Source organism: Chrysemys picta, unplaced genomic scaffold, assembly GCF_011386835.1.
Source record: "Chrysemys picta bellii isolate R12L10 unplaced genomic scaffold, ASM1138683v2 scaf217, whole genome shotgun sequence".
In the NCBI taxonomy this organism is placed as follows: Eukaryota; Metazoa; Chordata; order Testudines; family Emydidae; genus Chrysemys; species Chrysemys picta.
In genome coordinates, this window is record NW_027052924.1 from 43,444 (window position 1) to 66,776 (window position 23,333).

The window sequence follows — 23,333 nt, forward strand, 5'->3', positions numbered from 1 at the left end:
TTCTTGGGCTGTCCACTGGGGTGGAATGGGAAGGTGTACGGAGCCTCCCCCCCGTGTTCTTACACGTCTGGGTGAGGAGGCTATGGAACATGGTGAGGGGGGAGGGGGGTTATACAGGGGCTGTAGTGGCACTCTGTTATCCTGCTGCCGTTCCTGAAGCTCCACCAGACGCCAGAGCATGTCTGTTTGCTCACGCAGCAGCCCCAGTGTTGCATCCTGCCTCCTCTGATCTTCCTGCCACCACCTCTCATCTCGAGCGTCTCTCCTCTCCTCACGTTGGTCCCTCCTGTCCTCACGTTCACTGTCTTCTTTCCTATACTTTGAAACGGTGTCCTTCCACTCATTCAGATGAGCTCTGTCACTGCAGATGGATTCCATGATTTCTGCGAACATCTCGTCTCGCGTCTTCTTTTTCCGATGCCTTATCTGTGATAGCCTTCGGGACGGAGGAGGGAGGCTTGAAGAATTTGCAGCTGCTGGAGGGAGGGAAAAAAGGAGAGAATTTTTTTAAAAGATACATTTTGCAGAACAATGCTTATACTCTTTCACGGTGAACAACACTATTCACATTACATAGCACATGTGATTTCTGTGCAAGGTCGCATTTTGCCTCTTAATATTGAGTGCCTGTGGCTTTGCTGCTAGAGATCACAGACGCAGGTCTGGGCAACAGAATTCGGCTTGCATGCGGCCATGGTAAGCCATTGTCTTTCGGCTTCTGCGCCCTCCTTTCCCACATACCAAGCAAAGCCCGTTGAGTGCTGCGGTTTTCCTGTTAACATTCAGCAGCAGAAAACAAACTAACCCCCCCGCCCCCATCCAATTCTCTGGATGATCGCTTTATCCCTCCCCCCACCACGTGGCTGGTATCAGGGAAGATCCATGCAGGAACCAAACACCCCCCACCCCGCCATGAATTCTCTGGGATGATCGCTTTACCCCTCCCCCCACCACGTGGCTGGTATCAGGGAAGATCCCTGCTAGCCAAACTTGAAAAGCTCTGGGCCAATTTCCCCCCGCCACCCCCCCCCCCCCCAGCTTCATGGAGATGTCCCTGGAGGATTTCCACTCCATCCCCAGACACGTTAACAGAATTTTCCAGTAGCTGTACTGGCTGCGAATGCATCCCAAGTCCTCAGGGCAAAGTAATCGATAAAAACCCTTGCTTTTAAAACAAGTTTTATATTTTAAAAGGTAAACTCACCTGAGGTCCCTTCCATGGGGTCGTGGTCTTGGATACTAGGTTGGGAGGGTACTTCAGTCAGGCTGAGAAAAAGATCCTGGCTGTTGGGAAGAACGGAGTGCTCGGTGCTCTCTGCAAGCTCGTCCTCCTCCTCCTCCTCTTCCCCGTCCGCAGAATCCTCAGGTGTAGCTGATGAGATGATCCCCCCCTCGGAATCCACGGTCAGAGGTGGGGTAGTGGTGGCGGCCCCCCCTTAGAACTGCATGCAGCTCGTCGTAGAAGTGGCATGTCCGCGGCTCTGACCCGGAGCGACCGTTTGCCTCCTTTGTTTTTTGATAGGCTTGTCTGAGCTCCTTGACTTTCACGCAGCACTGATCTGAGTCCCTATTGTGGCCTCTCTCCATCATGCCCTTGGAGATTTTTTCAAAAGTTTTTGCATTTCGTCTTTTTGAACGAAGTTCTGCTAGCACTGAATCCTCTCCCCATATAGCGATCAGATCCAGTACCTCCCGTACGGTCCATGCTGGTGCTCTTTTTCGATTATCGGCCTGCATGGTTACCTGTGCTGATGAGCTATCTGTGGTCACCTGTGCTCTCCACACTGGGCAAACAGGAAATGAAATTCAAATGTTCGCAGGGCTTTTCCTGTCTACCTGGCCAGTGCATCCGAGTTTAGATTGCTGTCCAGAGTGGTCACAATGGTGCACTGTGGGATAGCTCCCGGAGGCCAATACCATCGAATTGCGGCCACACTAACTCTAATTTGAAATGATAACATTGATTTTGGCGCTACTCCGCTCGTCGGGGTGGAGCACAGAAATCGATTTAAAGAGCCCTTTATTTCAAATTAAATGGCTTGGTTGTGTGGACGGGTGCAGGGTTAATTCGATTTAACGCTGCTAAATCCGAATTAAAGTTGTAGTGTAGACCAGGCCTAAGGGTAGTTAAGCACTGGAATAGGCTTCCAAGGAAGACTGTGAACTCCCCATCATTGGAGGTTTTTAAGAACAGGTTGGACAAACTTTTGTCAGGGATGGTCTAGGTTTACTTGGTCCAACTCAGTGCAGGGGGCTAGACTTGATGACTTCTTGAGGTCATTTTCAGCCCTACATTTTTATGACTCTATGATCCTATAACCAAGAAAAAACAATTCCGGGCATCAGTATTTAAGCAGTATTATACCATATATGGTGTCAAGTATCAGGGGGTAGCCGTGTTAGTCCGTATCTACAAAAACAACAAGGAGTCTGGTGGCACCTTAAAGACTAACAGATTTATTTGGGCATAAGCTTTCGTGGGTAAAAACCTCACTTCTTCGGATGCATAGAGTGAAAGTTACAGATGCAGGCATTATATACTGACACATGGAGAGCAGGGAGTTACTTCGCAAGTGGAGAACCAGTGTTGACAGGGCCAATTCAATCAGGGTGGATGTAGTCCACTCCCAATAATGGATGAGGAGGTGTCAATTCCAGGAGAGGAAAAGCTGCTTCTGTAATGAGCCAGCCACTCCCAGTCCCTATTCAAGCCCAGATTAATGATGTAAAATTTGCAAATGAATTTTAGTTCTGCTGTTTCTCTTTGAAGTCTGTTTCTGAAGTTTTTTTGTTCAATGATAGTGACTTTTAAATCTGTAATAGAATGACCAGGGAGATTGAAGTATTCACTTACTGGCTTATGTATGTTACCATTCCTGATGTCCGATTTGTGTCCATTTATTCTTTTGCGGAGGGACTGTCCGGTTTGGCCAATGTACATGGCAGAGGGGCATTGCTGGCACATGATGGCATATATAACATTAGTGAATGTGCAGGTGAATGAGCCCTTGATGGTGTGGCTGATGTGGTTGGGTCCTCTGATGGTGTCGCCAGAGTAGATATGGGGACAGAGTAGGCAACGAGGTTTGCTACAGGGATTGGTTCCTGGGTTGGTGTTTCTGTGGTGTGGTGTGTAGTTGCTGGTGAGTATTTGCTTCAGGTTGGGGGGGTGGTCTGTAAGCGAGGACTGGCCTGCCTCCCAAGGTCTGCGAGAGTGAGGGATCGTTTTCCAGGATAGGTTGTAGATCATTGATAATGCACTGGAGAGGTTTTAGCTGGGGGCTGTAGGGGATGGCCAGTGGTGTTCTGTTATTTTCCTTGTTGGGCCTGTCCTGTAGTAGGTGATTTCTGGGTACCCATCTTGCTCTTTTAATCTGTTTCCTCACTTCCCCAGGTGGGTATTGTAGTTTTACGAATGCTTGATAAAGATCTTTGTCTTCACCCACAACCACTTCAGATTTGGGGACAACTTATACCTTCAAGTCAGTGGCACTGCTATGGGTACCCACATGGCCCCACAGTATGCCAACATTTTTATGGCTCACTTAGAACAACGCTTCCTCAGCTCTCGTCCCCTAGTGCCCCTCCTCTACTTCAGCTACATTGATGACATCTTCATCATATGGACCCACAGAAAGGAGGTCCTTGAAGAATTCCACCTGGACTTCAACAATTTCCACCCCACCATCAACCTCAGCCTGGACTAGTCCACACAAGACATCCACTTCTTGGACACTACAGGGCAAATAAGTGATGGTCACATAAACACCACCCTATACCAGAAACCTACTGACCGATATATGTACCTACATGCCTCCAGCTTCCATCCAAGACACATCACACAATCCATTGTCTACAGCCAAGCCCTAAGATACAACCGAATTTGCTCCAACCCCTCAGACAGAGACAAACACCTACAAGATCTTTATCAAGCATTCGTAAAACTACAATACCCACCCCCGCCCCACTTCGCTGCTTGGGGCGGCAAAAAACCTAGAGCCAGCCCTGTCCTTTAGCACCCTCGGATGCAACACATCTGGGCCCATGGACTTGTGCTCATCCAGCTTTTCTAAATAGTCCCGAACCACTTCTTTCTCCACAGAGGGCTGGTCACCTCGCCCCATGCAGTGCTGCACAGTGCAGTAGTCTGGGAGCTGACCTTCTTCATGAAGACAGAGGCAAAAAAAGCACTGAGTACATTAGCTTTTTCCACATCCTCTGTCACTAGGTTGCCTCCCTCATTCAGTAAGGGGCCCACACTTTCCTTGACTTTCTTCTTGTTGCTAACGTACCTGAAGAAACCTTTATTGTTACTCTTAACATCTCTTGCTAGCTGCAACTCCAAGTGTGATTTGGCCTTCCTGATTTCACTCCTGCATGCCTGAGGCCTGGTCTACACTAGGAGGTTATGTTGAATTTAGCAGTGTTAAATCAAATTAACCCTGCACTCGTCCACACAACGAAGCTATTTAGTTCGACATAGAGGTCTCTTTAATTCGATTTCTGTACTCCTCCCCGACGAGGAGAATAGCACTAAATTCGACATGGCCATGTCGAATTAGGGTAGGTGTGGATGGAATTCGATGGTAATAGCTCCGGGAGCTATCCCACAGTGCACCACTCTGTTGACGCTCTGGACAGCCGTCCGAGCTCGGATGCTCTGACCAGCCACACAGAAAAAGCCCCGGGAAAATTTGAATTCCTTTTCCTGTCTGGCCAGTTTGAATCTCATTTCCTGTTTGGACATTGTGGCGAGCTCAGCAGCACTGGCAACGATGCAGAGCTCTCCAGCAGAGGTGACCATGCAATTGCTGAATAGAAAGAGGGCCCCAGCATGGACTGATCGGGAAGTCTTGGATCTGATTGCTGTGTGGGGCGATGAGTCCGTGCTTTCAGAGCAGCGATCGAAAAAATGGAATGCGAAGATCTACGAGAAGATCTCCAAAGCCAAGATGGAGAGAGGATACAGCCGGGATTCAACGCAGTGCCGCGTGAAAATCAAGGAGCTGAGACAAGGGTACCAGAAGACCAAAGAGTCAAACGGACGCTCCGGATCCCAGCCCCAGATATGCCGTTTCTACGATTGCTGCCCAATAAAATCATAGACTATCAGGGTTGGAAGGGACCTCAGGAGGTCATCTAGTCCAACCCCTGCTCAAAGCAGGACCAATCCCTAACTAAATCATCCCAGCCAGGGCTTTGTCAAGCCTGACCTTAAAAACCTCTAAGAAAGGAGATTCCACCACCTCCCTAGGTAACCCATTCCCGTGCTTCACCACCCTCCTAGTGAAAAAGTTTTTCCTAATATCCAACCTAAACCTCCCCCACTGCAACTTGAGACCATTACTCCTTGTTCTGTCATCTGCTACCACTGAGAACAGTCTAGATCCACCCTCTTTGAAACCCCCTTTCAGGTAGTTGAAAGCAGCTATCAAATCCCCCCTCATTCTTCTCTTCTGCGGACTAAACAATCCCAGTTCCCTCAGCCTCTCCTCATAAGTCATGTGCTCATTTTTGTTGCCCTCTGCTGGACTCTTTCCCATTTTTCCACATCCTTCTTGTAGTGTGGGGCCCCAAACTGGACACAGTACTCCAGATGAGGCCTCACCAATGTCAAATAGAAGGGAACGATCATGTCCCTCGATCTGCTGGCAATGCCCCTACTTATACAGCCCAAAATGCTGTTAGCCTTCTTGGCAACAAGGGCACACTGTTGATTCATATCCAGCTTCTCGTCCACTGTAACCCCTAGGTTCTTTTCTGCAGAACTGCTGCCTAGCCATTCGGTCCCTAGTCTGTAGCAGTGCATGGGATTCTTCCGTCCTAAGTGCAGGACTCTGCACTTGTCCTTGTTGAACCTCATCAGATTTCTTTTGGCCCAATCCTCTAATTTGTCTAGGTCCCTCTGTGTCCTATCCCTACCCTCCAGCATATCTACCACTCCTCCCAGTTTAGTATCATCTGCAAACTTGCTGAGGATGCAGTCCACGCTATCCTCCAAATCATTAATGAAGATATTGAACAAAACCAGCCCCAGGACCGACCCTTGGGGAACTCCGCTTCATACCGGCTGCCAACTAGACATGGAGCCATTGATCACTACCCGTTGTGCCTGATGATCTAGCTAGCTTTCTATCCAACTTATAGTCCATTCATCCAGCCCATACTTCTTTAACTTGCCGGCAAGAATACTGTGGGAGACCGTATTTAAAAAAGCTTTACTGAGGTCAAGGAATAACACATCCACTGCTTTCCCCTCATCCACAGAGCCAGTTATCTCGTCATAGAAGGCAATTAGGTTAGTCAGACATGACTTGCCCTTGGTGAATCCATGCTGATTGTTCCTCATCACTTTCCTCTCCTCTAAGTGCTTCAGAATTAATTCCTTGAGGACCTGCTCCATGATTTTTCCAGGGACTGAGGTGAGGCTGACTGGCCTGTAGTTCCCCAGATCCTCCTTCTTCCCTTTTTTAAAGATGGGCACTACATTAGCCTTTTTCCAGTCATCCGGGACCTCCCCCGATCACCATGAGTTTTCAAAGATAATGGCCAATGGCTCTGCAATCACCTCCGCCAACTCCTTTAGCAGGGCTGGCTCCAGGCACCAGTGCAGGAAGCAGGTGCTTGGGGCGACCAACGGAAAGGGGCGGCACGTCTGGGTCTTTGGTGGCAATTCGGGGGCGGGTCCCTCTCAAAGTGAAGGACCCGCCGCTGAATTGCTGCCGAAGAATGAAGAGGCGCGGAAGAGCTGCTGTCGAAGTGCCGCCGATCGCGGCTTTATCTCCCCCCCCCCCCCGCACTTTGCTGCTTGGGGCGGCAAAAAACCTAGAGCCAGCCCTATCCTTTAGCACCCTCGGATGCAGCGCATCTGGCCCCATGGACTTGTGCTCGTCCAGCTTTTCTAAATAGTCCTGAACCACTTCTTTCTCCACAGAGGGCTGGTCACCTCGCCCCATGCAGTGCTGCACAGTGCAGTAGTCTGGGAGCTGACCTTCTTCATGAAGACAGAGGCAAAAAAAGCACTGAGTACATTAGCTTTTTCACATCATCAGTCACTAGGTTGCCTCCCTCATTCAGTAAGGGGCCCACACTTTCCTTGACTGTCTTCTTGTTGCTAACCTACCTGAAGAAACCCTTCTTGTTACTCTTAACATCTCTTGCTAGCTGCTACTCCAAGTGTGATATGGCCTTCCTGATTTCACTCCTGCATGCCTGAGGCCTGGTCTACACTAGGAGGTTATGTTGAATTTAGCAGTGTTAAATCAAATTAACCCTGCACCCGTCCACACAACGAAGCTATTTAGTTTGACATAGAGGTCTCTTTAATTCGATTTCTGTACTCCTCCCCGACGAGGGGAGTAGTGCTAAATTCGACATGGCCATGTCGAATTAGGGTAGGTATGGATGAAATTCGATGGTAATAGCTCTGGGAGCTATCCCACAGTGCACCACTCTGTTGACGCTCTGGACAGCCGTCTGAGCTCGGATGCTCTGACCAGCCACACAGAAAAAGCCCCGGGAAAATTTGAATTCCTTTTCCTGTCTGGCCAGTTTGAATCTCATTTCCTGTTTGGACATTGTAGCGAGCTCAGCAGCACTGGCAACGATGCAGAGTTCTCCAGCAGAGGTGACCATGCAATCGCTGAATAGAAAGAGGGCCCCAGCATGGACTGATCGGGAAGTCTTGGATCTGATTGCTGTGTGGGGCGATGAGTCCGTGCTTTCGGAGCAGCAATCGAAAAAATGGAATGCGAAGATCTACAAGAAGATCTCAAAAGCCATGACAGAGAGAGGATACAGCCGGGATTCAACGCAGTGCCGCGTGAAAATCAAGGAGCTGAGACAAGGGTACCAGAAGACCAAAGAGTCAAACGGACGCTCCGGATCCCAGCCCCAGACATGCCGTTTCTACGAGGCACTGCATTCCATTCTTAGGTGCGGCCGCCACCACTACCCCACCACTGACCGTGGACTCTGACGATGAGATATTGTCAACGGCCGCTTCCTTGGAGATGTTAGCGGACGGGGAAGATGAGGAAGGAGATGAGGAGGACAAGGCAGTCGACAGCGCTTACAATGCTGATTTCCCCGACAGCCAGGATCTCTTCATCACCCTCACGGAGATCCCCTACCAGCCCTCCCCAGGCGTTAATCCGGACCCTAAATCAGGGGAAGGATCAGTCGGTAAGTGTTTTAAACATGTAAACATTTATTTTGAACAGAACAGGAATATTAACAATGGGTTTTTCATGATTAGTTTGCCCTAGGCGCTTAACGTTTTAGTCCTTGGAAGTGCAACTACTGCAAAAGAATCTAAAAATGTCCAGTTTATCATGATTAGTTTGCCCTAGGCGCTCTACTTTTTAGTCCTTGCCAGTGCAGCTACTGGAAATAAGATCTATATGTCCGGGGATAGAGCTGAAATCCTCATGGGACATCTCCACGAAGCTCTCCTGGAGTTAATTGGAAAGCCTTTGCATGAGGTTCCTGGGGAGAGCGGCCTTATTGCGTCCTCCGTGGTAGGAAACTTTTCCACGCCGGGCTAGCAGCAAGTACTCTGGGATCATTGCCTTACAGAGCATGGCCGCAGATGGCCCTGGTTTTTGCTGGCATTCACGCAGCATGCGGTCTTTCTCTGTGTCAGAAATCCTCATCAGAGTTATGTCGCTCATGGTGACCTGCTTTGAATTAGGGGAATGTTAATATTGGGACTGCTTGCCTGTTCCTTTACATTACTGTAACCGGCGGTTTACAGCCACGCGGTGGAGGCGGGAGAGGGGCAGCATACAGGGATCTTTCCTGGGGACAGCCGCGAGGGGGTGAGACAGGGGCAGAGTTCATGCTTGCCGGATTGCCGGCAGCAGGAACTGGCCAACGCTAGGAGCATTGCTTTGAACGTGAAAGGAGGGCACTGCTATAAATTACGTTTTAAGCAGCCAAAAGTCTACGGCTTACCATGTCAGCCTGCTACCCGAATTCCGCTGTCCTGCTCCGCTTGTCTGATCTCCACTGCAAGACCCCAGGCACTGAATGCGAAGGCCGAAAATTCGACCTTGTCCTGAGTGCACATGTGATAGGTGCTGTGCATGGTCTTCTTCACAGAGGAAGACTATGTTCATTGTTCACAAAAATGTATCTTTGTGAGGAATTCACTCCCTTTTTCCCATCCCACAGCTGCGAATGTCTCCCAACCTACCCCGGCATCCCCCTCCCAGAGGCTGGCGCAGATTAGGCGGAGAAAGAAAAGGACACGGGACGAGATGTTCTCCGAACTTATGGGCTGCACCCGAGCCGAGGCGGCCCAGCAGACCCAGTAGAGGGAGAACATGTCGCAATACCAGCAATCACACAGCGAACGGGAGGAGAGGTGGAGGCAGGAAGACCAGCAGGCGACTCAAACGCTGCTTGCACTTATGAGGGAGCAAACGGACACGCTCCGGCGCCTTGTGGATGTTCTGCAGGACCGGAGGCAGGAGGACAGAGCCCCGCTGCAGTCTATCTCTAACTGCACCGCCCCCCGCCACAAAGTCCCATCTCCCCCCTCACCCAAAGTCCCAAGAAGGAGGGGCGTCAGGGGCCGTGAAAACTGTCATTCCACCCCTGCAGACTGCTCAAGTACCAGAAGGCTCTTATTCCCAAAAATTTGATAAGTCCTTTCCTTCCTGCCTCACCCAAGCCCCCGTCCCAGTTTCATCCCCTAACTGTGTAGTTGCTAATAAAAAATATGTTTCTGTTAATTACTGTTTCCATCATGTTCTTTTAGAGGAGAGTGTGTTTGAAGTGGGGAAAGGGGGTTGGTAATTGGAGAGGACAGTCACCTTTACCAGGGTACAGACACGGGGGCAGGTTCAGCAGAAGGCCTCCAGGATGCACAGCGCGTCCCGCTGGGCTCTTCTAATCGCACGGCTGTCTGGCTTGGCGTAATCAGCAGCCAGGCTATTTGCCTCAACCTCTCACCCCGCCATAAAGGTCTCCCCCTTGCTCTCACAGAGATTGTGGAGCACATAGCAAGCTGCAATAACAATGGGGATATTGGTTTCGCTGAGATCAGAGCGAGGCAGTAAGCTTCTCCATCTCCCCTTGAGACATCCAAAAGCACACTCCACCACCATTCTGCACTTGCTCAGGCGGTAGTTGAAGAGTTCTTTTTCAGTGTCCAGGGCGCCTGTATAGGGCTTCATGAGCCAGGGTATTAGCAGGTAGGCAGGATCCCTGAGGATCACTATAGGCATCTCCACATCCCCAACAGTTATTTTGTGGTCCGGGAAGTAAATACCTTCCTGCAGCCATCTAAACAGACCAGAGTTCCTGAAAACACGAGCGTCATGAACCTTGCCCGGCCATCCGACGTTGATGTTTGTAAAACATCCCCTATGGTCCACCGGTGCTTGCAGCAACATTGAAAAGTAGCCCTTTCTGTTAATGTACTGGCTGGCCTGGTGGTCCGGTGCCAGGACAGGGATGTGAGTTCCATCTATAGCCCCACCGCAGTTTGGGAATCCCATCGCGGCGAAGCCATCTATGATGACCTGCACGTTTCCCAGGGTCACTACCTTTGACAGCAGTAGCTCAACGATTGCGTTGGCTACTTGCATCACAGCAACCCCCACGGTAGATTTGCCCACGCTAAAGTGGTTCATGACTGACCGGTAGCTGTCTGACATTGCAAGCTTCCAGAGGGCTATGGCCACTTGCTTCTGGACAGTCAGGGCTGCTCGCATCCGGGTGCAGGGGACAGCAACTCCCAAAGTTCCAGGAAAGTTCCCTTACACATCCGAAAGCCACTGTGATTCATCGCAGACCTGCAGCACTATGTGGTCCCACCAGTCCGTGCTTGTTTCCCGGGCCCAGAATCGCCGTTCCACAGTATCAACATGACCCATTGCCACCAGGATGTTCACAGCGTGGGGTGCCATGCTTTGTGAGAGGTCTGTGCCCCTCTCAGACTTAATGTCCTCATCGCGCTGCCATAGCCTCCTCGTCCGATTTCTCAGCATCTGACTCTGAAAAAGGTGGATGATAAGGTGCGAGGTGTTGACAACGGCCATAACTGCAGCGATGGTCACAGCGGGCTCCATGCTCGCAGTGCTGTGGCGTCCACGCTGTCACTCACCAGAAAAGTGCGCGAAGTGATTGCCCGCCGGCGCTTTCAGGGAGGGAGGGCGGGAGTGACGGTTGAACGACGACAGTTACCCAAAACCACCCTCAACACATTTTTTGCCCCAGCAGGCATTGGAGGCTCGACCCAGAATTCCAATGGGCAGCGGGGACTGCGCGAACTGTGGGATAGCTGCCCACAGTGCACCGCTTCCAATGTCGACGTTTGCCCCATTAGTGTGGACTCACAAAGTCGAATTACTGTCCTTAGTGTGGATACACACGTTCGACTTTGTAATATCGGTTCCAAAAATTCGATTTAAGTAAAATCGAACTACTCTCATAGTGTAGACATACCCTGAGCAATATTTTTATACTCCTTCCTGGTCATTTGTCCAATCTTCTACTTCTTGTAAGCTTCTTTTTTGTGTTTAAGATCAGCAAGGATTTCACTGTTATTTACTATTCTTTCTACACATTGGGATGTGTTGTTCCTGCAACCTCAGTAAGGATTCTTTAAAATACAGCCAGCTCTCCTGGACTCCTTTCCCCCTCATGTTATTCTCCCAGGGGATCCTGCCCATCAGTTCCCTGAGGGAGGCAAAGTCTGCTTTTCTGAAGTCTAGGGTCCGTATTCTGCTGCTCTCCTTTCTTCCTTGTGTCAGGATTCTGAACTCGACCATCTCATGGTTACTGCCTCCCAGGTTCCCATCCACTTTTGCTTCCCTACTAATTCTTCCCGGTTTGTGAACAGCAGGTTAAGAAGAGCTCTACCCCTAGTTGGTTCCTCCAGCACTTGCACCAGAAAATTCTCCCCTACACTTCCCAAAAACGTCCTGGATTGTCTGTGCACCGCTGTATTGCTCTCCCTGCAGATATCAGGGTGACTGACGTCTCCCATGAGAACCAGGGCCTGCGATCCAGCAACTTCTGTTAGTTGCCGGAAGAAAGCCTCATCCACCTCATCCCCCTGGTCTGCTGGTCTATAGCAGACTCCCACCACGACATCACTCTTGTTGCTCACACTTCTCAACTTAATCCAGAGACTCGCAGGTTTTTCTGCAGTTTCATACCGGAATTCTGAGCAGTCATACTGCTCTCTTACTTACAATGCAACTCCCCACCCTTTTCTGCCCTGCCTGTCCTTCCTGAACAGTCCTTCCTTTACCATGTCTCTACAATTCCCCTCATCCTCTCCAGCCCACCTGCTCCAGGCCTTGATCACCCATCCCATTAACTCTGCCCTCCCCCCACATCTCCTCTCATTCCCCTTCAGAGCCCACTGTAAAATCATCTAACCCATCAGACCAGCCTATTCTGATCCCTGATTCCCCCGCCACTCTCCCAGCCATTCCCTTTGTGTCCTTCCCTGGCTCTCCCTTGCCACCCCCTGCCATCCTGCTCCTCAGGCTCCCTTTCTCCTGCCCCAAACTTCCCTCTCTTCCTTCAAGTTCCTGCGTAAACAAGATCCTGCTCAGGAGAATGGGAAATCAAATAAACCAAGCAAGAGATTCGCTGCTCTTTGGGGTCAGGCCTGTGCCCTCCCCTGTATTGTACAGCCCCCAGCATGCTGTTGGGACTCAATAAATACCCACGGGTCCTGCGCTCTGACTGCCTTTGATTGCAGACTTTAGGAATGGGATTTAGTGTCTGTGTGTATCCTTAGGAAAGAATCTTCTCAGCCCTTTTATTCTCTCAGCCCAGGGCACCGATGCAGCTGTGGCTGGACTAACAATTGGAGCGCCTCACGCTGAGACGGACGGCCAGTCCAATCTCATGCTTCAGGGATTCCATGGTCACTGAGGGGTGAGGAAGGAATTTTTTACCCATATGTCAGAGAATAGCAAAGCTGGCCAGGTGCATTGTGGGGATTTCACCTTCCCCTTTGCTGATGCAAGAGGCAAGATACTGGAGTGGACTGACACAGAATGATTTTGCACCTTGTGGTCGAATCTCCTTTTCTCATGACACATTATACAAACAGGGTTTGTGGGGAGGCCCCGGGGCTCCCTTGGATTAAAATTCCCAACAAAAGCCAAGAGCAATCCTCCCTTAATCCAATCTGGGGGATGCAAACCCCAAGGGCCCTAGCCAGACAGCCCCAGCCCACCTTGCCTCTGTGATGTCAGCAGTGGCCCTGTGACACGAAGGGGGCAGGCAGCCTGTGGCTCAGTGTGCTCTGGGAGCTGGAGGAGGGAGCACACGGCTGTCTGGGCTCTGCTTTTCAGACAGTTGGGAGCGTTTTTTGGAGCGCATAGCACCTGTTTACACAGAACTCGTGGAGGAATCCACATCCTCACTGTCATCTGCGATTATATGTGAGACATCAAAATTCTTCTGTGGCTCGACCATCCCAGCACAGGGGTGAGGGACCTTTCCTAGTGTATCCTCAGGGTTAGGAAAAAGAAGTACGAAATTATACCAAGCTCTGAGAATCAGCCTTTCTATAGGTAAATATCTAAAAAGCAAAAATGGAAAACAAATTTAAAATCACTGATTTAAATCAAGATTTCCTGTGCTTGCTGATTTAAATCACAATGAAAATCATTGATTTGACTCGCTCTGATTTAAACCAGTCCATACTGCCGTGAACTTGGTGTGGGGTGGAAAGGGGTCATTTTAAATTGTGTTGGATGTCAAGTAATTTTATCCCAAAACTTAGTACAAATATTTAGTTTAGAGAAACAAGAAATGCTAGGCTAGTTCTTACTCTCTCTTTTTCTGACAATTCAGGGTGTGACTCCACTATTTTAGTCACAGGGGCTCTTTTACATACCTTAGAGGACACCGTGATTAAAGCCAAGCAAAATAATCACTGTTATTAACCATGGCTATTTAAAGAAAAGAAAACACTAAACAAAACAACAAAAGACAGAACACAACTGATAAAAGGCTCATTTCTGTCCAGTCTCATCTGTATGCTTCTCTCTGGAGAGCTTTTAACAGATTACACCTTTGTGAGCAGGCTTGCCTTTGATGGGGCACTTTTCTTTTGGTAAATTGAAACCAGGTCTTATTTCCCAAAATTATTGTGAGTCATAGATACTAAGACTGTTTATGGATGGGCAACATAATTTTAAGAACAGGCGGATCCTATTAATAACTAGACTGTTTATATAGATGGGCAAAGTAAGCAATTTTAACTCAATCCTCTGAAATAGAAGAAAGTAGTTAAATTACTTAGAAGAAACCATTTAAGGAGCTGGCTTGAGACTGGCCAATTAACAAAATATTTAGAATCTTAAATTCAGTTAAATCCCACTATTTCTCCGTTTCCCAATGATTAGCTCTTGTCTCTTTCCCAAATGCATGGTCTAAGCATTTAGTGGTTAACAGGAGAAACTGTTAACATCTTAAATTACAACAGCATTTCCATATCACAACAAAACTGTTGCAAGAGTTTATAACTCGAATCCCTTGGCAGGGTTTTAGTTAACTTCTCTTACCAGCACATGCTGAAGTTTTGGGGAGGTTTCCTTGGGCTGGTTTCTTCCCGAGTCTTCTCTCTTCTGTCTGTGTCAGCTTGCTTGTAGAGTGGGAGAGGATGAGTTGAGTTTGAGCAGCGTAGCAGAGCGTGTGCAGGGTGCTCACTTAGAGTTTTTATACTCGTCTCTTCCCTATTTCTGTGCAATTTTAGAAAAACACACCTCTCGCCCTTTCATTGGCTCCGTACATTCATGGAGCCTCTTCATCTTATGGACAGGTAGTTTGTTAATGTGTATATGTGTGAGGGTTGTACGTCTTTCTTGACAGTTATATTTCCTTTGTTTCTGTTGGAGAGATTCTCAGAACATCTTCAAATTTAGTCTTTTAACTCTTAACTTATTCAGTTCATTTTCTGAGGTATTTCTTCAGTTTCATTAGGGTTCAACAGGAAATGAAATTCTGTTTTTAAAAAGTCCAAACCTGTGGTTTATGTACAGGTTTTTAGTTCTCAAAGCAGTCTTTTAAAATTAAATCATTCTTAACGAGTCTTTAGCTTAAATACGATTGAAGAAGTTGTTGATTCTCTAGAACAATTGTTGATGATGATTCTTCTTATCTTTCTGAGGTGGGGGAAGGAGTGGCTAGAGCTCTGCCAGTAACTAATTACTTCCCCATTAATATAATAAATAGTCTAAACTTAAATGTCTTCTTATAATCAGCTGAGCAAGGTCATTAGATTTCATGTTAGTACATAATGCATTTTACCACATGTAGTAATGTATTAGAAAACCAATTAGATACTTTGCATTCAGTTAAAATACTTTGCAAATATGCAAATATGCAAATATGCCCTCCAAAACAGTTTGCCATTTCAATATTTTAGAAATCAACTAAGGTTTTCTACAAAACTTTTTCTCAACTACACACATTCTTCTCTAAAGTTTTAAGGACACAAGCAGAAGGTTTTCTTGCAAAGAGGGGCTGGTAGAGCCCACTTTACAGCCTAGATTTATTGTTCTAACACATCCCTACATTCATTTTGGAATATCCAACATAAATAACATCCTCACCTTCTCCTACAGGGCCAGATCTTTCCTAAAACATTTCTCTTTATAACATTTCTTTTATTGAGATAAAGGATTAGATCTATAATAAACTGGCAGCTTATAGAAGAGAGAAGTGTTCTGCTGTGGATAAAACACTCTTTTGGTTGGTTTGACTCTTGACCCAAGCGGTTTGTTATAGCAATTAAACTTCTCTTAAATATTTTGTGCAAAGCACAGATGCCAATAATCAACACATATTTTAAACATAGCACAAAAAGAAACTAGTATAAAAGTTAAAGCAGATTAAAATGAGCACAGCTGCCTTTTAAAGTTTGTACAGACTCTCTTGGGGGACATAAACAGTTTTGTGGTCAAGGAGATGTTATTTTCCGGACATTTGCATGTTTCTGGATGACAGAAAGCTGAAGACTTCTGCAATGTCTTTGATTAGCATGAACATTTTATAACCTAGCTAACTAAAACTGGGCTACTGTTCTATTTTCAAGCCTCCTGGTGACAATATACTTATAGCTATGTTTGAATGTTCAGTAAAGGCACAAACATGTTTGTAATGACCTAACATTAAAAGAAGTGATAATAATGCTATTCATAAAATTTTACATCAATATTGAGGTCTCACCACCTCATAGCGGTCTTGTCTCTCCAGCCAGGCAGGCAGCAAAAGAACTACGCCTGGGTCCCTTTGGCCCACCTAGAACCGTGTGTGAGTATGGTGGGGTCTGTGTCATGGGAAGGAAGCCCCAGGGACTCATTCATGTTGGTTCTTGTCTTAGGAGCCGATATGGATCTTTACGGCCACCTCCGCCGACTGCTTGTCCGGTCTGGAGGTGAGTAGGAATTCTCCCCAGAAATGGACCCTCCTCTCCCCCCATTGCTGTCCTGTCCAGAGCTACCTGCAGGGGACCACTGGGAATCTGCATGGAATCTCCATGTGCTTGGGGAGTCAGGGTCTCCTGATGGAGGAGGTTTGTTTTCTCCAAGGTTCCTTGCAGCATTTTAGCTTTATTTAAACCCCGAGACATTTCTAGCCTTTCTGGACTGGCAGGGAATTCTCTGGTGGGACCCCAGTGCAGCACTGCCATCCCGGCCTTGTCTGCACTCTCCTTGTCTCCAGAGGGAGATCTGTTATTAACTAGAGAAGCAGGGACAAGCAGAGCTGGGGAAGTCCTGGCCTCTTGGGCTAAAATCTCTAATGGAATCCTGCTGGTTAGGGAAAAATTGGGGGCAGATTCTCCTCAAATTTCCCCCTGGCCCCTATTGCCCCTCCCCATGTTATCTCAGCTCCCTACCTGTGGGGTGAGGTGTTTGTCAAATGCCTTGGCGATGGGTGTGCGATATAAATGCTCTGGGCTGTGACTGGTGGAAGTCCCTCTCCAGAGGTGCCCTGCAGTGTGATTAGTTCCCCACACATATGTATTGTCTACCTCACCCCCCTGGGATTTCTATCAGTGACCAGGCAAGGAGGAAATGACCCCTACCCCTTTGCACTTATCCATAGCCACAGACCAGGGGAAGGAGGATACAGCAGCAACTGGGTGTTGCAGCCCTTCCCTGTCTGAGCCTGCTTCAGGTAAGTAGGAAACAGGGGTACCGACTCCTCAGATTCACCCCTTTTCCTGCGTAACCTTCTGGAACCTTCATGTTGAAGTGTTTCCAATTCATAGTAAGTTGTTACAGATAAGGCTGCAACAAAACCCAGGTTCAAGCCACTAGGTCAGTTACAGAAAATGTATTTAGGCGACACTATGAATGATAAAACCAAACTTCATTCCAAAATAAAACCATTAGTTAAGCAAACAGGTGCGCAATTACCACCTACACTGTCAACACTAACTGTGGTATTGTGGATCAATGCGGGATCAGTCCACTGACAACAGCGTGAAGTACAGCCTTAGAACCCTGGGACATAACGGTACCGTTGGGGCGTTCATTGGAGCGCTCACCGAATTAACAAAACAACTCCCAGGAGAAGCCATTCTCATACTATTGAACGTGCAACTGCCCCTTACACTAATTATATTTCCATCGCCTCCTTATTGACTCTTTACATTACACGTGGTGTACATTAACATCTGCACCAATATCCTTCCCATACTATTAGTATAGATAACATTTTACATTACACGTGGTGTACATTAACATCTGCACCAATATCCTTCCCATACTATTAGTATAGATAACATTTTAATAAAACAGTCACAATTCTCAAAAACACTCATTAAAAGCCCTGCTTAAGCCAGTTATAACCAAAACCTAACAGTAGCATAATCCCGGGCCATGTCCTTGCTAACTCTTACTTTCCCATAACAGGATCTCCAACTTATGGCTAACTTTCCTCACACTAACAACTTCAGTTTTCTAAACTCTTCTACACTTAAGCTAACTTAGGCCCCAGACCTATTTTCTACTTATTTCTTAACCTAAACCATCCCATAGGTAGGCCAAATTCACAGCCATGAAAAAGTCATGGACCATGAAATCAGACCTCCCCCATGAAATCTAGCTATTGGGGAAGGGCAGGCTACTTCCATGCCCCTGACTCCAGCTGCTAGTCCCCTCTGGGCTGGGGAGGGACGGAACTGGCACTTCCCCTGCACAGCCGCCCTCACCGGGGAGATCAGACCCCCCTCCGGGTACATACCCCGGTTGCTCGGAAGGCAGCACAGAAGTGAGGGTTGCAATCCCACAACCCCCCTACAACAGTTTTGCGACTCCTCCGCAACTCCCTTTTGGGGAAACCCCCACTACAACATTGTGACATTTCAGATGTAAACATCTGAAAACCTGAAATTGGGTTTCAAATCCTATGGCCACGAAATTGATCAGAATGGACCGTAAATTTGGTAGGGCACTGCCTATAGGCTATACCTGCTCTTTGCCAACTCCCTCCAGTGGGTCGGCCCCCTCCTTCCCATTACTGAGGTTCTGCTTGTGCCTGGCATTCGACTTTTCCAGAGGCCTTGTGGTCTGCACTGCCTGAATGAGGAGGGCTCTTGGAGTCTCCATCTCCCTGCGGTTCTCCCTCCCCAAGCACTGCACGCGCTAGATTTCTAAATCCTCCAAGCTGTGTTTGCTGCAAACTAGTCCCCACCCCCTGCACTGCTGAGACCCCATTGTGTACTGTGTGGGAGTCGGGGGCTGTGATTGTTGGCCCCAACCTGTGACAGTGAGAAGGAGAGCTGGGGTGGCTTTGCCTCTGTTTAGAGAATCGCTCCTTTCTGGGTCACACAGGTGTTCTCTGTAACTGAGAAAGTTCTTTGGTGACCCAGGTGTGACTGTATTTGTTACTCAGTGAAATCAGGTTCATTGAAGTGTCACAAGAGGACTGGAACCTGCTGCTTTGGGTACAGAAAACTCCCTTCCCCTCAGCACTATCATTCACATCATTCCCCTGGCGGTTCAACCAGAGACCTTTAATGGAGAAATTTAACCCTTCTCTTCTATTGACAGACACAGCAGTGCAGGAGACTGCAGTGTCAGCCAGAGATGGCAACCCACCTGTCACCGAGTCTCCTGGTCCAGGTAGGCAGAAAGCAGCATGATACACAGCCAGAATTCCTTTCCAAGGCCCAAGTTGCTGTTCATCATCAGATTTATTTAGGCATAAGCTTTCGTGGGTAAAAAAACACTTCTTCAGATGCACAGAGTGAAAATTACAGATGCAGGCATTATATAATGACACATAAACTAACATAATGTTTAGTTCTAGCTTGTGCAAACAGTATACTTCCCATGGGATCCTTCGGGGTGAACAGTGGTATATTAACGCAGGGTGCTATATTAGAGAATCACAACAGTTATTATGAGAGTAAACGTCTCATTAGCCTCAAAATTCAGAAGGATGTCCACAACTTTAAACTAGCTTTGACGGGGACAGGTGAGCAAAGCCCACGGGTAAGTGGAGAACATGGAGACCTGGGAGATGGGTCGGAAATAGGAGGGAGCGTGGGCTATAATGGCAGAGAGAAAGGAGGGTCAGGGCAAAACTGGGAGGCAAGATCAAATCAGTATCTTAGATGCCTATATACAAATGCGAGAAGTATGGCTAACAAGCAGGAAGAACTGGAAGTGCTAATAAATAAATACAACTATGACATTGTTGGCATCACCGAAACTTGGTGGGATAATACACATGATTGGAATGTTGGTATGGATGAGTACAGCTTGCTCAGGAAGGATAGACAGGGGAAGGAAGGGGAAAAAGGGAGGAGGTGTTGCCTTGTATATTAAAAATGTACACACTTGGACTGAGGTGGAGACGGACATAAGAGACAGAAGTGTTGAGAGTCTCTGGGTTAGGCTAAAAGGGGTAAAAAACATGGGTGATGTCATCCTAGGGGTCTACTACCGGCCACCTAACCAGGTGGAAGAGGTGGATGTGGCTTTTTTTAAACAACTAACAAAATCATCCAAAGCCCAAGATCTTCAACTATCCAGATATATGTTGGGAAATTAACACAACAGGGCACAGACTATCTAATAAGTTCTTGGACTGCGTTGCAGTCAACTTTTTATTTTGGAAGGTTGAAAAAGGTACCGGGAGGAAGCTGTTCTAGATTTGATTTTAACAAATAGGGAGGAACTCGTTGAGCATTTGAAAGTGGAAGGTAGCTTGGGTGAAAGTGATCATGAAATCATAGAGTTCACAATTCAAAGGAAGGGTAGAAGGGACTACAGCAAAATCGAGACAATGGATTTCAGGAAGGCGGATTTTGGTAAGCTCAGAGAGCTGATAGGTAAGGTCCCATGGGAATCAAGACTGAGGGGAAAAATGACTGAGGAGAGTTGGCAGTTTTTCAAAGGGACGCTATTAAGGGCCCAAAAGCAAGCTATTCCGCTGGGTAGGAAAGATAGAAAATGTGGCAAAAGACCACCTTGGCTTAACCACGAGATCTTGCATGATCTAAAAAATAAAAAGGAGTCATATAAAAAATGGAAGCTAGGACAAAGTACAAAGGATGAATATAGGCAAACAACACAGGAATGTAGGGGCAAGATTAGAAAGGCAAAGGCACAAAATGAGCTCAAACTAGCTACGGGAATAAAGGGAAACAAGAAGACTTTTTATCAATATATTAGAAGCAAGAGGAAGACCAAAGACAGGGGAGGCCCTCTGCTCAGTGAGGAGGGAGAAACAGTAACAGGAAACTTGGAAATGGCAGAGATGCTTAATGACTTCTTTGTTTCAGTCTTCACCCAGAAGTCTGAAGGAATGCCTAACATAGTGAATGCTAATGGGAAGAGGGTAGATTTAGAAGATAAAATAAAAAAAGAACAAGTTAAAAATCTCTTAGAAAAGTTAGATGCCTGCAAGTCACCAGGGCCTGATGAAATGCATCCTAGAATACTCAAGGAGGTAACAGCGGAGGTATCTGAGCCTCTAGCTATTATCTTTGGAAAATCATGGGAGACAGGAGAGATTCCAGAAGACTGGAAAAGGGCAAACATAGTGCCCATCTACAAAAAGGGAAATAAAAACAACCCAGGAAACTACAGACCAGTTAGTTTAACTTCTGTGGAGTCATAGAATATCAGGGTTGGAAGGGACCTCAGGAGATCATCTAGTCCAACCCCCTGCTCAAAGGGGGACAACTCCCCAGACAGTTTTTTTTTAAACTCTAGTTCCCTACATGGCCCCCTCAAGGATTAAACTCACAACCGTGGGTTTAGCAGGCCAATGCTCAAACCACTGAGGGAGGTATCCCTGTGCCAGGGAAAATAATGGAGCAAGTAATTAAGGAAATCATCTGCAAACACTTGGAAGGTGGTAAGGTGATAGGGAATAGCCAGCATGGATTTATAAAGAACAAATCATTTCAAAGCAATCTGATAGCTTTCTTTGATAGGATGACGAGTCTTGTGAATAAGGGAGAAGCTGTGGATGTGGTATACCTAGACTTTAGTAAGGCATTTGATACGGTCTCGCATGATATTCTTATCGATAAACTAGGCAAATATAACTTAGATGGGGCTACTATAAGGTGGGGGTATAACTGGTTGGATAACCGTACTCAGAGGGTAGTTATTAATGATTCCCAATCCTGCTGGAAAGGTATAACGAGTGGGGTTCCGCAGGGGTCAGTTTTGGGACCGGCTCTGTTCAATATCTTCATCAACGACTTAGATATTGGCATAGAAAGTACGCTTATTAAGTTTGCAGATGATACCAAACTGGGAGGGATTGCAACTGCTTTGGAGGATAGGGTCAAAATTCAAAATGATCTGGACAAGTTGGAGAAATGGTCTGAGGTAAACAGGATGAAGTTTAATAAAGACAAATGCAAAGTACTTCACTTAGGAAGGAACAATCAGTTTCATACATACAGAATGGGAAGAGACTGTCTAGGAAGGAGTATGGCAGAAAGGGATCTAGGGGCTATAGTGGACCATAAGCTAAATATGAGTCAGCAATGTGATGCTGTTGCAAAAAAAGCAAACATGATTCTGGGATGCATTAATAGGTGTGTTGTGAGCAAGACACGAGAAGTCATTCTTCCGCTCTACTCTGTGCTGGTTAGGCCCCAATTGGAGTATTGTGTCCAGTTCTGGGCACCGCATTTCAAGAAAGATGTGGAGAAATTGGAGAGGGTCCAGAGAAGAGCAACAAGAATGATTAAAGGCCTAGAGAACATGACCTATGAAGGAAGGCTGAAAGAATTGGGTTTGTTTAGTTTGGAAAAGAGAAGACTGAGAGGGGACATGATAGCAGTCTTCAGGTATCTAAAAGGGTGTCATAAGGAGGTGGGAGAAAACTTGTTCATCTTAGCCTCTAAGGATAGAACAAGAAGTAATGGGCTTAAACTGCAGCAAGGGAGGTTTAGGTTGGACATTAGGAAAAAGTTCCTAACTGTCCGGGTGGTTAAACACTGGAATAAATTGCCTAGGGAGGTTGTGGAATCTCCATCTCTGGAGATATTTAAAAGTAGGTTAGATAAATGTCTATCAGGGATGGTCTAGACAGTGTTTGGTCCTGCCATGCAGGCAGGGGACTGGACTCGATGACCTCTCGAGGTCCCTTCCAGTCCTAGAGTCTATGAATCTATGAAAAACTGCTTATTAACTCGTGTGCACAGTTGCAGCAATTAGCTAAGCAGTTGCAGTGACTGCTTGTGCAAACGATCATTGTGATCTGTAACTGGCTGACTGTGTGTCAAGCGACCACGGCTGTGGTTGGAACTGTGGGTACGACTGAGCACACACATTCCATTCCTGGAAACAGACACCAATGCATTTTTCGTCACTGAGATGCCCACGTTTTTCATATGTATATTACAAATGGCTTTGTGAGTCATGATCAGATTCTGTCTCAAGCACTGCTGGTTTGGTGGCTGTGCAGTGAGGTGGGCCAGAATAGGTAACTTCTTGGTCAGAACATACCTCATAAACTCAAATACCTCATGGAACCAAATGTCTAGGTGATAGAGCCGCCTTGCTGAATCCCAAGGAAGAGGAGAGGTACCACAAAGATTTTATCCCCAAGGAAGGGGGATCCCACATTTCAGTGCTGCAACTCTGTACATCTACCTCCATCCGAGCCTCACAATGTCGCTGTCTCCTTGGGGTTCTCCAGCTCATGTGTTACGTCCTTCTGGCTGAGAGGGACTCAATGGAATCCCCTTCAAAGCCCCTAGTCAAGCAGAGAGCCTCCCCATGTAAATGGAGGTTCCCCCCACCTGGAGCAATTCCAGCCATCTTGGGAGCCACAGACCAGCACAGAGAATTGAGCCTGGGTCTCATTCCACA